Here is a 13,507-nt window from a genome sequence, read left to right on the forward strand (position 1 = left end):
GATAGATGATAGATAGATAGATAGATAGATATAGGTATAGATGTAGGTATAGATAGGATCATAGATTTAGAGATAGAAGGTACTTTAGAGGCCTTCCAGGCCAACTCCCTCATTGGCCCAAAGAAATTAAGTCTTGTTAAGACTTGTTCAAGGTCACTTGAAAGCCTGCAGAGTACTTTAGATACATTATTTCATTTGAGCCCGTATTATTATTAATTATTATCCCCGGTTTATGAAAAGAATAGGCTCAGAACAGTTAAGTGACTTGACTGTGGTCTATCCACAGCTGGTTACTGCTATAACAGGGAGATGAGCCCAGGTCTTCCTGACTCCGGGCTGCCTCTCTATCTACTACATCACACCGTTCTTCATTTTGGCTCAAATACTCTATTTTTTTCCTTTTTGGGGGGTGAAGAGGGAGGCAATTGGGGTTAAGTGACTTGCCCACAGTCACACAATAAGTGTCTGAGGTGGGATTTGAACTCAGGTTCTCCTGACTCCCGGGCTAGTACTCTGAGAATCAGCTGTGTCACAGTGGAAAGTGCCCAGGACACAGAATGAGAAAGACCTAGGTTCAGAGCTCACACCTGATGATACTAGCTGTGTGACTATGGGCAGGTTACTTCACCCCTCTTAAGCTCACTTTCTTCACCTGTATAATGGAGATAATAACACCTGTAATACTTATCTCAAGGGGTTATTGCCTTAACTGGGATAATTCATAGAAAGTGCTTTGCAAACTTCAAAGTGCTACAAAAATGTCAGTGATGATGATGATGATGATGTCATCGTACTTTTCTTGCTCGGCCCACTTCCCTGTGGTCATTGCTCTCTGCTGGGACTGCTCACATGTGTGCTACATCACCACTGCTTCCCACTGCATGGGGAGTCTTTGTTGCTCTCCATTGGGCGTTGTAAAATATAAAAATGTAAATGTAAAATGTAAAAAACGTAAAAATCTCTGTTGCTACTGGCCCTGGCTTCTGCCGCCTAGTCAACGTTAGCTTTCATCTGAGGTGCTCTTCAGAGCCCCATGGTGATCGACTCGACCCCCAACCGCTAGGGTGCCCGGACAAGAAAGCATGTCCGTGACAAGGGCAGTCTGGCAGCTTTCTAGTCGCGGCAGAGCCTGAGAGCTGCTACACCCAGCTCAAGAGGCACCTAACAAAGGCCAAGAACTTCCAGGCTATGACCAAGTCTATTTTGGTCTCTTTCTCCTGCTAGTTAGATCTAAGTCTCTATCTCAAGCCTAACTTAGGGTTAGAATGTTCTCTACAGAGACTTCAAGGTCATATAACCCACAATTGGAGGCCTAGACACTTTCTCCCATCCTCATGATCCCTCAAACCTCTCCAAAATAAGAACTGTACTCAAGAAATAAGGCAATTTCGGCTATCTCCACAGCCTAAAATGAAGAACCCTGATAAGGCAGTTCACCCAGTGAACAGCGGAGAAGACTACTCCCTAATTAATTCCAAATGTGCTGTCTCAGTCCCTCTACCCCCTAGCCACCACACTCTTATAGGGCTGCACAAGCCAACCCACTGGCCGAGCAAAACTCGACTCTGCCCCTCTCCTCTTCCCTGCAACACGAAAGCCAAAAAGCTAAAGCTTGCTTTGGCCGGGGCTACCCAGTGGCAGGGCTCAGCCAGAAAACAGGAAAAGAGAGAACTGGAGCGGGACAGCAGCCCAAGTGCAGACCCACCAGGCCTGAAGCAAAGGGAACCGATATCCAGGTAGAGCTGCTTCTGTCTGCCTGGAAGTGCCCTGGGACAGACTGATGCCAGTGAAACATGAACCGTCCGTCCCGGGAAAAGAAGGAGGCAGCTTTCAGGTCTGGCCCCCGAGAAACCACCATGAAAGAGGAAAGAGTTAGAAAGTGAGCAAAAGTATAAAGATAACTTCCCAAAGGTCTCAGGAGGAAGAAAACAGTCAAAGAGCTTGAGCACAAGCAGACAAACCAACAAGGTTTATAACAGAAAGGAACACGGCCTCCAGACTAAATGAGTCTACATCTGTATTATAGCTTATATGTAATGTACTACACATATTACATCCCTATTTTATATTATATATTTATATATATATATTATATATTTATATATATTTATATATTACATACATTACATCTATATTGTATATTTTATCATATACCACATATATTACATCTATATTGTATATAATATATATTTATGTTATATATTGTATGTAACATATTACATCTGTATTATCTATAATATATATTGCGTATATTACACATTACATCTATATTATATATAGTATATATCTGCATCTATATATTATATATAATAATAAATATATTATATATAAATGAGTCTATACCAGGGGTAGGGTGGAACCTGCAGCCTGGAGGCCACATGCGGCCCTCTAGGTCCTCAAGTGCGGCCCTTTGACGGAATCCAAACTTAACAGAACATTTACCCTTCATGAAAGGATTTGTTCTGCAAAACTTGGACTCTGTCAAAAAACCACACTCAAGGACCTAGAAGGCCACATGTGGCCTCAAGGCCACCCTTGATCCACACCTATGCTCGTTAGTTACCTGGGCATTTCCACCTCAAGATGCTCATTCAGTCAAGACTGGGAAACAATAAATACAAAAGAAACAGATTCTTTTAGCCAAGTAGGAAGAAACGGCCAGTTCCCCCTGTACTCAGAAGCTCAAAACAATCCTCGTCCCCTGAAATCAAGAGGGAGGAAAATAGCAAAAAAAGGGCCTAGGGAGGGATGTATCAATTCTCTCATTTGCAAACAGTCTTGGCTCAGAGACTCCCCAGTCATCAGCTTATCTGGCTCCGCAGCCAATCAAAAGCCTCCTCGTCCCTTAGTGGCATCAGCCCACCAGTCACTCATGGCCCGAAGAAGGTTCACCAAGCTTCTGCACGTGGTTGGCCTGGAAGCAGGCTGGCAATATCTGCACATGCTCTGTATAACCCACTAGTTAGGGCAGATCTGAGGAAGTTCTAGGGACTGGCCTCTCATTGATCGCACCAGGAATCAAAATCAAGGTCACTGCACTGGGCTGCACCTTCTGTTATCTTCCATCTCATAAAAATCAAGACAATCTTTGCTCCTTTCCCACCCTGAGACTCCTCTGCTATTCTCCAGTCTCTCAGAGGTCACTGACCATGACTCTAGTAATCATATGCGCCAGTACTTTCAGGATACGGGGAAGTAGTGTGCTTGGGTCTGGTGACTTGATCCATGAAGGGCAATTGTAATTGTCTAAGAGGAAGGGAAAAGATGTTGATGTTTTAAGTTTCAGGCTAGTTGTGGAGATTATCTCTAAGGTTACCTTCACCTCTAAAACCCTATGAGTACACAAAGTGAGTAGGATCTTTTTTCTTCAAGGGGGACAAAAATAATGATGAAAGCTGAAATTCAAACTTTTATCATTACAATATAAAATAAGAGAAAAATACATAAAATTAAAGAAAAAAAACAGAACCACAGGATCTCAGGAAGGAACACTAGAGGCCACGTAGCCCAACCTAGACCTGAACAAAAATCTTCTCTATGACACACCAGACAAGTGGTCACCCCGCCTTAACCTGAAAACCACTAATGAATCACTGCTTTCTGAGGCCTCACATTTCCCCTTTGGATAACTAATTGTTGGGAAGTTTTTCCTTACATAACGACAAAATTTACCTCTTTGTAACTTCTCCCCATTGCTCTGACTTCTGTCATCTGGCACTAAACAAAACATGTCTAGCCCTGTTCCTTATGGCAGCCTTTCATATATGCTTCATGTATGTGCTATATACTGCTATATAGTGTATACACTGCTACCATGATCTCCCAACAACTTCTCTTCTCCAGGTTAAATATCCTCAGTTCTTTCATTTGATTATCTTATATCATAATCATATGAGCCCCTCTGAATTCCAGTTGTCTTTCTTTGAGCATTCCCCAGCCTATCAATGTCCTTCTGAAAATGCAGTGTCCAAGACTAAAAACAATATTCCAGATGCACTGTGACCAAAGCAGAATACAACAGACTGATCTCTAGGGGTGTTTAAGAGTCGGCTCAAACCAGCTCATGCTGGTTGTTAAATTTTCATTGTGAACATTTCACCTTGGAAATAGGCAAACACTACAAATTGGGGGTCAATTTATTGATCTAGATTCAAGAGAGTGATGGAGAAAATGTTAATAAAAGAGTGTCATGCACATACTGTCCCTCAAGAGAGCCAGTTGTTAAACATTTACCAGCATACCCTTTCCTATTACCTCCCTAATTATGTGTTTCTCAATGTAGTCTAATATCATAGTAGCTTCTTAGACTGCCACATCACACTGCTGACTTGTCTTGACCTTGCAGTACACAAAATCCCCCAAGATCTTTTTTCAGACAAATCTCTAAACTGTGTCTCCTTTATCCCACACCTGTAAAGTCGATTTTTAAAAACACAAACATATATAGGTCATATCTTTGTGCAATCTGCACAAAGGTATTATAAAAACCATAGGTTGTACTGGAATACCATTGAAGAAATTAGCATTTTTATAATTATACTAGATTCCTTTTTTTTTTTAGGCAATTGGGGTTAAGTGAGGCACACAGCTAGTAAGTGTCAGGTGTTTGGTCTGAGGCTGGATTTGAACTCAGGTCCTCCTGACTTCAGGGCCAGTGCTCTCTCCACTGCTCCATCTAGCTGCCCCTATTCCAACTCTTAAAGAATGGGGTGGGAGTACTCAGAAAGAGAACACTAAAAGATGTGTGGATAATTGAATTCCCCCATTACTACTATGTCATGCCTCTGTGCCAGTCTCTACTTACCAAATTCATCTTTTATTTCCTTTATCTGTCCAGGTGATCTGTAGAATACATCACTGACAAAAATCACTTTTGTTTCTTCCTCCATGGTCATCCACTGAAAAGTTTTTCATCATGCTTCCTGCCTGGAGTTCTTAGATTTCCTCACGAGGGCATGCCTTCTTAATATACAATACTACATACGATATCACCCCCTTTTATCCATCCTCTTCCTTTTTTGTTAGTTACATGCTTTCCAGAGCCATCTTCCAGACATGAGTTCTATCTCACCAAGTCTCAGAGATAACTATGATGCTAAATTTACCTCCTTCCATCAAAGCTTCCTGGTTTTGCCCAAACTCTGAGCATTGTTTATAGACATTTGAGACATGGATTTTCCCCTGGCTCCTTTCTTGGATTTTGTCTCATAGGACACTCTGGGTGTGTCAATGAGTATTCTTCTTCATTTATTATAGCTATTCTCCATAGTTTGTAATTTGGTGGATATACACAGGAAGTTTTCTCCTTCTTCCATGCTTTTATTTTTAAATCTTTTTTTATGAGATTCACAAGACACCCATTCTTCCCAGCCTTTGTTAGTTATACTCCGTCCCTGGTCGGCCTCCTGTCATTCCTATATTCTAAACTAAGGTCCACAAATCCAAATGCCATTTTCAAATATCATATTCTTAGCCAGCTATTCATTTCCCAAATAAAATTTTCTTTTCTGTATCCCTTGCCTTCAATGGGCAACCGAGAAGAAAACATAACCTGTGGCTTTATGGTCTTCAGTTTCTTTCCCAAATCTTCATAATCTTTGGCAACATTTTCTAGGTTCCCTCTGGCAATATCTTCCATGCTCAGATGAATCACTGGAATTCAGTAGTAGCCGTCTTTTCTGCCAAGTCTTGCAGTATTCTATGTTATATTGTGTGCATAAACCCCAGAAAGACAGCGAATCTTTCTACTGTTGTTCCTGGGTCAACAAGTACTTACTTCAGCACCCCTGAGCAGGAAATCACAACCTACCACTGGTCTTTTCTTCTTCCCCTCACCTTTTTTGTTTGGGTTCTTGCCTGGCTCCTTCTATGACTCTGCTTTATCATTCCTTGAGGGACAAGAAGCTGCTTCTAGCTCACAGCATTCAGTTCCTGGTCTTCAAGAGGAGTCTCAAATTTGTCTTTTAGCTCCAAGAACACAGTGGTTCTCCTTCTCTTCTCCCTCTGTGTGACAATCTTCCCATTTCTAACTTTATAGTCTTTTCCCCTCATGCTGTGAAGTCTCACTTCATATATATATATATATATACACACACACATATATAGTATGTATTATGTATATGTACATATACACACATACACATTGTATATGTATTTATGTATATGCATATGTGCATAATATATACATGTACATATACATATATAACACATCCATATGCATATACATATATATATTATTTTTTAGGAACACTTCATTGTCTCTTGTTTTTCATAAACCTTCATTTCAGAGAAGTATTTCTCAAGTTCTTTCACCTTCTTTTCTAAAGGGAAGACCAGTCTACATTTGGCACCCAGACAGCAATCATTTGCTGTGAATGAAATCCAAACACTGAACACTCAATCCAAGTTACTACATATAGTATATATACTAGGCCCTCCGTCGGAGATTCTTAACCTTGGTTGTTTTTTTAACTATCTGTGAGTGTTTACACCTTACCTCTTAAGCATTTTTATGACTTCTTAATGATGACAAACACAGTTAACATCCTCTCCTCTGTTTCAACAACCTACTTTCTTTCTCTTCTCTCACTAACATCTTCTTCGTTTCGACAACTTTTACTTCCCAATCGACTTTATTCATCGATTTTTCACTTACTTCATCTTGCCAACTACCTTCTCTTTCTCCTTGAGCTTGTCAAGTCCTTCATCTCTTTCTTCCTTCAGATTGAGCCCTTCTCTTCCTTCAGTTCAAGGTGTTTTCTTTCATTTTAACTTCAGTTTTCCCAAATTTCTCCTCCCAGAAATTGAAGCCTGGCCTTCTTCACATGTCAAAACCCCTCACAATCACCTTTGTTCTTCTCTTTCTAGTTTAGCTAATGTGGTTGCTTCATTGAAAGGTAGCATGGGTCTGTGGAAAGATCGCTGCTCTGGAATCTGAGGACAGTAGTACAAATTCACTCTCCAGTGATCCTGTGTGACCTTGGGCAAAGCTCTTAACCTCCATGGGCCTCAGTTTCCCCATCTGTGAAAATGAAAAGGTTAGATTAGATGGGCTCTGAGGTCTCTTCAAGCCTCCAGCTGTGATCTTCTCCTGACTCCTTCTCTCAAAGAAACCAGAAGTGGAATCTGAGTCTGAAAAGTGTTCCTTTCACCTCGCCAAAGGCCTCCTGCAGAAGGTGGCATCTAAACTGAGTCTTGAAGGAAGCCAGGGACATGAGGAAAGAGAACGTTCCAGGTGATAGTGCAAAGGCATGAAGAGACAGGATGGGGTGTTGTGTGTGAGGAGGAGCAAGTAAGCCAGTCCGTCTGCAAGATCAATTTGGGGCAAGGGGCAAATGTGTGAAACTGTAATGGCAGGAAGGGGCAAGGTTACAAAGGTCTTTCAATAAGAGCTGGACTTGGAGTCAGAAGACCGGAATTCAAATATAGCCTCAGGCGCTGACTACCTTTGTGACCACGGGCAAGTCACCTCACCTCTTCTTGCCTCAGTTTCCTATTTGTAAAATGAGGATAGTAATAGTCCTACCTCCCAGATTATCATGAGGATCGAAGGAGATAAGGTTTGTAAAGTGCTTTGCAAACCTGAGAGCACTATATAAATGCTAGCTATTATTATCTTTATTGTTCCTAGGGAACCACTGGAATTGATTAAGTAGGATGATGGCACGGTCACATCTGTGCTTTGGCACTTTGGCAGCTATGTCGAAGATGGATTGGAGTGAGGGGAAACTTAAGGCTGTGAGACCGATTAGGATTCTATTACGATAGGCCAGGTGATGCAGACCTGAGGCAGGGGGTAACTATATGAGTGGACAGAAGGAAATGTATACCAGAAATGTCATGGGGAAAGAAATGGCAAGATTTGGCAGCTGACTAGATATGTGGTGTAAGGAGAAGTCAGGGGTGGTTGAAAGGGGAGGTAAGTCTTCTCTCTTCTCTAGCCAGAATGTGACAACAGCCTCAGGAGAGATATTTTAAAGAAGGAGGAGGAGGAGGAGGAGGAGGAGGAGGAGGAGAAGGAGGAGAAGAAGGAGAAGGAGAAGAAGAAATCAATGATGACAACAAGGTTTCAAACCTAGGTGACTGGAAGGATGGCAGTGCCACCAACAGTAACAGTGAAGATCAAAACAAGGATGGCTTTTGGGGGGCAAAGACAATGAACTCTGTTGTGGACATGTTGAATGTGACATAACTCGGGTCTCCACTATCTCATATCCAACAAGGGGATGTTAATTTAAGCCTTTGCTTGAAGACCCCAAGTGAGGATAGAAACGTAAGCACAAGGGGCAGCTAGGTGGCACAGTGGATAGAGCTCCAGTCTTGGAGTCAGAAGGACCTGAGTTCAAATCTGACCTTTGACACTTACTAGCTGTGTGACCCTGGGCAAGTTATTTAACCCCGATTGCCAAAACAAACAAAATAAAGAAGAAAAAGAAAAGAAATGTTAAGTGGCATCCCATTGTACTTTTGGATAGTCCCTAGGAGATTTCTCCTTACATCAAGCCTAAATATGTCTCCTTGTGATTTCCCATTGTTTACAGTTCTGCCCCCTTGAATCCAGTGAAACATGACTAGACCCTCACAAGGTGATGTCCTTTCAAATATATGATGGCTATTTTCATTTTCTCCCCTAGATCTTCTCTTGTCCAGGATTAACGTTCTTTATCTCATCCTCATATGGCATGATGTAAAGGCCCTTCTCTACCTTGGTCATCTTCATCTGGACATTTTACAAATTATGAATATCCTTCCTAAAATGTGGGGCCAAGAGTGGAAGAGTCCACCAAAGGTGGTCTGATCAGTGCAGAGGATAGTGGAACCATGACCTCCCAGACACTGTTTCCTAATGCAGCCTATCTTGCATTAGTTTTCTTAGCTACAAGAAAGGACTTTGTTCTGGCATTGATGATGTCTCCCTCCTTCTGTGGTGGCATGGATCCTCCTCTCCTAAGGATGTATGGTTCCCCAAAGGGGCCTCACAAATTCTGGCATAGGCCTCCCCTCCAGGGAGCTGAGCCTGAGTTTCTATAAGCACTCTCCTCTCTGAGTCTCTCAGCTGTGGTCTAGCTAACTAGCCTTTAAAAGGCCAGCCAAGCATGTAGCCCAAGATGTATGAACAGGAACTAACTAACCATCTTCAATGTGGCCCAAAGGGCCAAGGAATATCAGATAAAGATGAGTTCACTCCCTATCAATGACATACCATGAATGTCCTAACAAAGTATTCCTCTTACCACCTTGTTAACCTGGTTAATAAGGAGTTAACCTTGACCAGCCCCCTCCTGGTCTCACTCTCTATATTGGATTCCGCTGGGATGGAAGGCACTATAAAAAAAAATCATACCAAGATGCGTCTTAAAAGCACAACAAAGCTCCCAGATCATATAACACTGACGATTACCACTATCTCCTGGGAGCCACCTGGAAGAAACCCAAGGAACTGTTTCACAGGCTTTCAAAGCCTCTCTCCCAACTCTCCTCCTCCACTTTCTACTTTGGTTCAACAATAAAGCTCCCTATATAAAGGATTTGCCTTCTCTGCTTCTGTATGTAATCTCTTGAGCCATGCAAACATGCTCACCTCCCCCAGTCCAACACTCACTCTGGTCATTAGTCAGCAGCAGCAACAGAACAAATACTGCCCTGCCCTTCCCCAACCCCCTCCTACTTCCATATCAATATTTCATGTGGAATAGCTCCAAATGGAAAACACAGAGGCCAATGAGGCGGCCAGACTCTTAACTGCTTAGCTCTCCTAGGCCTGCAGGGAGACTGCCTGTCTGGCCGCTGGTCAGTCCTCTTGACCATTATTCCTGATTCTCCAGATGATGGAAGAAGTAATAATTAATAATAACCATTATTATTATTGTTATTAATGGCTAGCATGTATGTAAGCCGCTAAGGCTGGCAAAGTACTCCCATTAGATCCTCACAACCCTGTGAATTAGATGCTATGATTATCCCTATTTTATACATGAAGAAAAAAAAGGTTAAGAGTGGTTAAATGAGGACCAGGGTCACACAGCTACTAAGTGTTTCAGGCAGGATTCATACTCAGGTCTTCCTAACTCCCGGTCCAACATCCTATTCCCTACCCTACCCAGCGGCCTCTAAGAGAGCAGAGGCAGCACTCAGAGGGTAAAAACAGCACTGAGAGGGGCAGGCACAGCATTCTGAAGGGAAGACTGAATTCTCAGCAGTGATTGGAGTGAGCAGAGCAGGGTCGAGAGGGGCAGAGACAGCTTTCAGCAAGTCAGGGCAGCGCTCAGTAGGGCAGAAATAATACCCAGGACAGGGAGCTAGTGAAAGGGGATAGAGCCTAGAGGTTGGGAATAGTTCCCAAAGGGGCAGAAACTTTTGCCAGAGGATAAGAACAGCACAAAGCATCAGTGTCCTCTTGCTCAGATAGCAATATGTCAATCAGTAGAGAGGCTCCTGTAAAATTCTACAGGGGAAGTCCATCCAAGAGGGATGGGAAGCTCTGAAGAATGAAATTCTGAAGACACTAAGAGAAACAATCCTGATGAGGAGAGAAGGAAAGGGAAGGAAAGGCAAAGGAATACACATTTATATAGTGCCTACTATGTGCCAAGAGGGCAGCTAGGTGGCTCAGTGGATAGAGCACTAAACTTGGTATCAGGAAGCCTCATATTCATGAGTTCAAATCCAGCCTTAGATACTTACTAGCTATGTGACTCTGGGCAAGTCATTTCATCCTGTTCGCCTCAGTTTCCTCATCTGTAAAATGAGCTGGAGAAGGAAATGGCAAACCACTCCGGTATCTGCCCAAAAAAAAAAACAACCCCCAAATGGAGTTCACCAAGAGTTGGACAAGACTTAACAACAACAAAAATGTGCTAAGAGCTTTTCACAAATACTGTCTCATTTGATCTTCCCAACACCCCTGGGAGGTACTGTAATTATCTGCATTTTACAGATGAGAAGACCGAGGTAAACAGAGGTGAAGTGACCTGCCCAGGGCCACACAGCTAGTAAAAGTGTGGGGCTGGATTTGAGTCTTCCTGACTCCTGGACAATGGTAACTGGCAACAGTGAGCAAGTACAAATACTCAACACTGAGCAAACAGCAGTACAAAAATGAGTATGGGAATTGAAGCCGGCGCTAAGTAGGGAGAAGAGAGAGCCTGAGAGGAGGAGAGGGGAGAGAGAGAGGATTGTATATGGGCTAACAGTGTAAACAGCAGGCAAAACCCTAACGTGATCTTGAGCTGAAGAGCAAAGCATCACCTCGTCCAAGACTGGGAAAGTGACAATCCTGCTGTACACGCTCTGTCCTGCTAGGACCACATTCCGAGTTTCTGTTCGGTTCTGGGTGCCCCACTATAGGGAGGACATAAACTGAAGGGCTCCAGATCAAGTAATATGAGAACTGGTTGAAGGATTGGGATGTTTACTCTCACAACGTCATATTTAAAGGGTTCTCACGTGGAGAGAAGGATTAGACCAGCTCTGCTTAGCCTTCCACCACTGAATTAGGGACAATAGGTTAGATTTAACCCCTTAGATTGTGAGGGCTGAGACAGTCTCTTGCCTCTTTTTGTATCCCCAGCGCTTAGGGGCCTGGCATACCATAGACACTTAATAAATGTTTATTGATTGACTCAATGAATGGGTGAGAATTGAGGTAATAATAACTAGATTTTATGTAGTGCTTTAAGGTTTGCAAAGCAATTTTACATATTACCTCATTAGATCCTCATAGCACCCTGGGAAGTGGGTGAAGAAACTAAGGCAGAGTGAGGCCACGTGCTATTCTTATCCCCACTTTACTGATGAGGAAACTGAGGCAGAGTGAGGCCACGTGCTATTCTTATCCCCACTTTACAGATGAGGATTCTGAGGCTGAGAGGGTGAGGCCAGACTCTATCCGCTGGACCCCCTAGCTGCGCGGGGAGCCCTTGTAGGTTTGCTGACAGGCTGACGGCGGGCTCCGCTTATCCAGGTCTCCCAGACAAGGCTTCCGGTCAAGGTCAGGGTTAGACCAGAGGCGCCTGAAGCTACCCCCTCCCCCTCCCCCTGTCACTGTGAGATGCTGGAACAAAGGCGGCGCTCCGGCGTTTTACAGGCTTTTAAAGATTAAGGATTTAACCGGGATTTTAAAGAAATTTTCTTCTGCCTCGCACATTCTGCTTCAGGAAAAACAAAAATAAGTCCATTCAGATGAAAAAAAGTCCATTCGGAAAACAACGCAGGCTCGGTGGGGTGGAGGACAAGAGGGGCTGGCGGGGAGCGTCCCTCTGTATCCCCAGCACTCAGCACAGAGCCTGGCACACCGTAGGCGCTTAATAGATGCTCGTCGGCTTGACTGTCAGGAATTCAGGAGTTACGGAGCTCCGCAGAATCCACCTCCCTCCCAGGCTCGGCTGGAATGACAGCGCGCCGTGCGCACGCGCAGTCGGCCGCAGCAGGTGCTGGAGCCGAACGCCTCCGGCTCGCACTGGGGTTTTCTACCTGGTGCCGACAGGACGGCGCACGCGCACGCGCGCGCGCGCTCCCTTCTTTCTTGCCCCGCCTCTCTCCACCCTCTGCTCCCCACCCTGGCTCGGCGCGCTCCCTCCCCTCCCGCTCCGCCCAGGCGACGGCGCGCACAAACGCGGCCCGCTACTTACGAACAGGAACGCGACTCTCCCCCTACCGAGAGCTCTCGCGAGTCTCCCCTCCCCCGCCGGCTCACGCTGCGTTGCCCAGGCAACCGCAGTGCGGTCTCACCTGAGCTCTGCGCCTGCGTCCCACCGGCCGGCCCCTCCCCCCCTCCCCTCCCCTCCCCTCCCCCTCAAAACGGAGAGCTCCGCCGCCCCCTACTGAGTGAGTATAGGCGCTGAGCCCCCGCTGGGCTGGCGCCGGGGGGCTGGAGGAGGGATCAAGGGAAGAGGGGGACGGGGGAGGGAAGACCCCCACATCATTGCGAGGGAGACCCCGACTTAGCAGCTCCAGTCTGCCCCGCCCAGGCGGGGCGCCCATCAGAAGCTTTGGATTCTCGTCCCGCCCCTCCCCCCCGCTCCCCCCCCTCCTCCCCTCCCTTCCTCCCTCTTTCCCCCTCCCCCTTCTCTCCCTCCTCCCCCTCCCCTCCTCCCTCCTTCCTCCCTTCCTCTAGCCTTCTCCTTCTGTTTCTCCCTACCCCTTGCCTCTCCTCCCCCTCCTCTCCTCCCTCCTTCCTCCCTTCCTCTAGCCTTCTTCCTCTATTTCCCCTCCCCCTTGTCTCCCCTGCCCCACCCTTCCATATTCTTCCTCCCCCCTCTCCTCCCTTCCTCCAGCCCCCCTTCCCTCTATTCTCCTTCCCTCTTCTATCCCTCCTCCCCTTCCCTTCTTCCATTCCTCCTCCATCCTTCTCCCCTCTTCTGGTCCTTTCCCTTTCCTGCATTCCTCCTTCTGTCTGCTCTGTCCCCCTTTTCTACCCTCCTCCCATATTCTTCCTTCTCCCTCCTCCCTTCCTCCATACTGCTCCCCACCTCTATCCTTCTTGCTCTATCTTTACCCCTCCCGTAGT

At 45.2% G+C, this 13,507-nt stretch overlaps 1 protein-coding gene across 2 annotated transcripts in view; it reads left to right on the forward strand.

Moving 5' to 3' along the window:
• The first annotated feature begins 12,776 nt into the window (after positions 1-12,776).
• The window catches only part of CCDC92 (coiled-coil domain containing 92), a 44,598-nt gene continuing 43,867 nt past the window's right edge, over positions 12,777-13,507 (forward strand). The window contains exon 1 of one of the 2 annotated variants that reach the window (XM_027853458.1): positions 12,777-12,825. The gene's annotated coding sequence lies outside the window, so the exon portion shown is untranslated. The remainder of the gene's footprint in view (positions 12,826-13,507) is intronic. The other variant, XM_027853456.1, reaches the window with a different exon arrangement.

This window comes from Vombatus ursinus, unplaced genomic scaffold, assembly GCF_900497805.2.
Source record: "Vombatus ursinus unplaced genomic scaffold, bare-nosed wombat genome assembly UNPS02009994.1, whole genome shotgun sequence".
NCBI lineage: Eukaryota > Metazoa > Chordata > Mammalia > Diprotodontia > Vombatidae > Vombatus > Vombatus ursinus.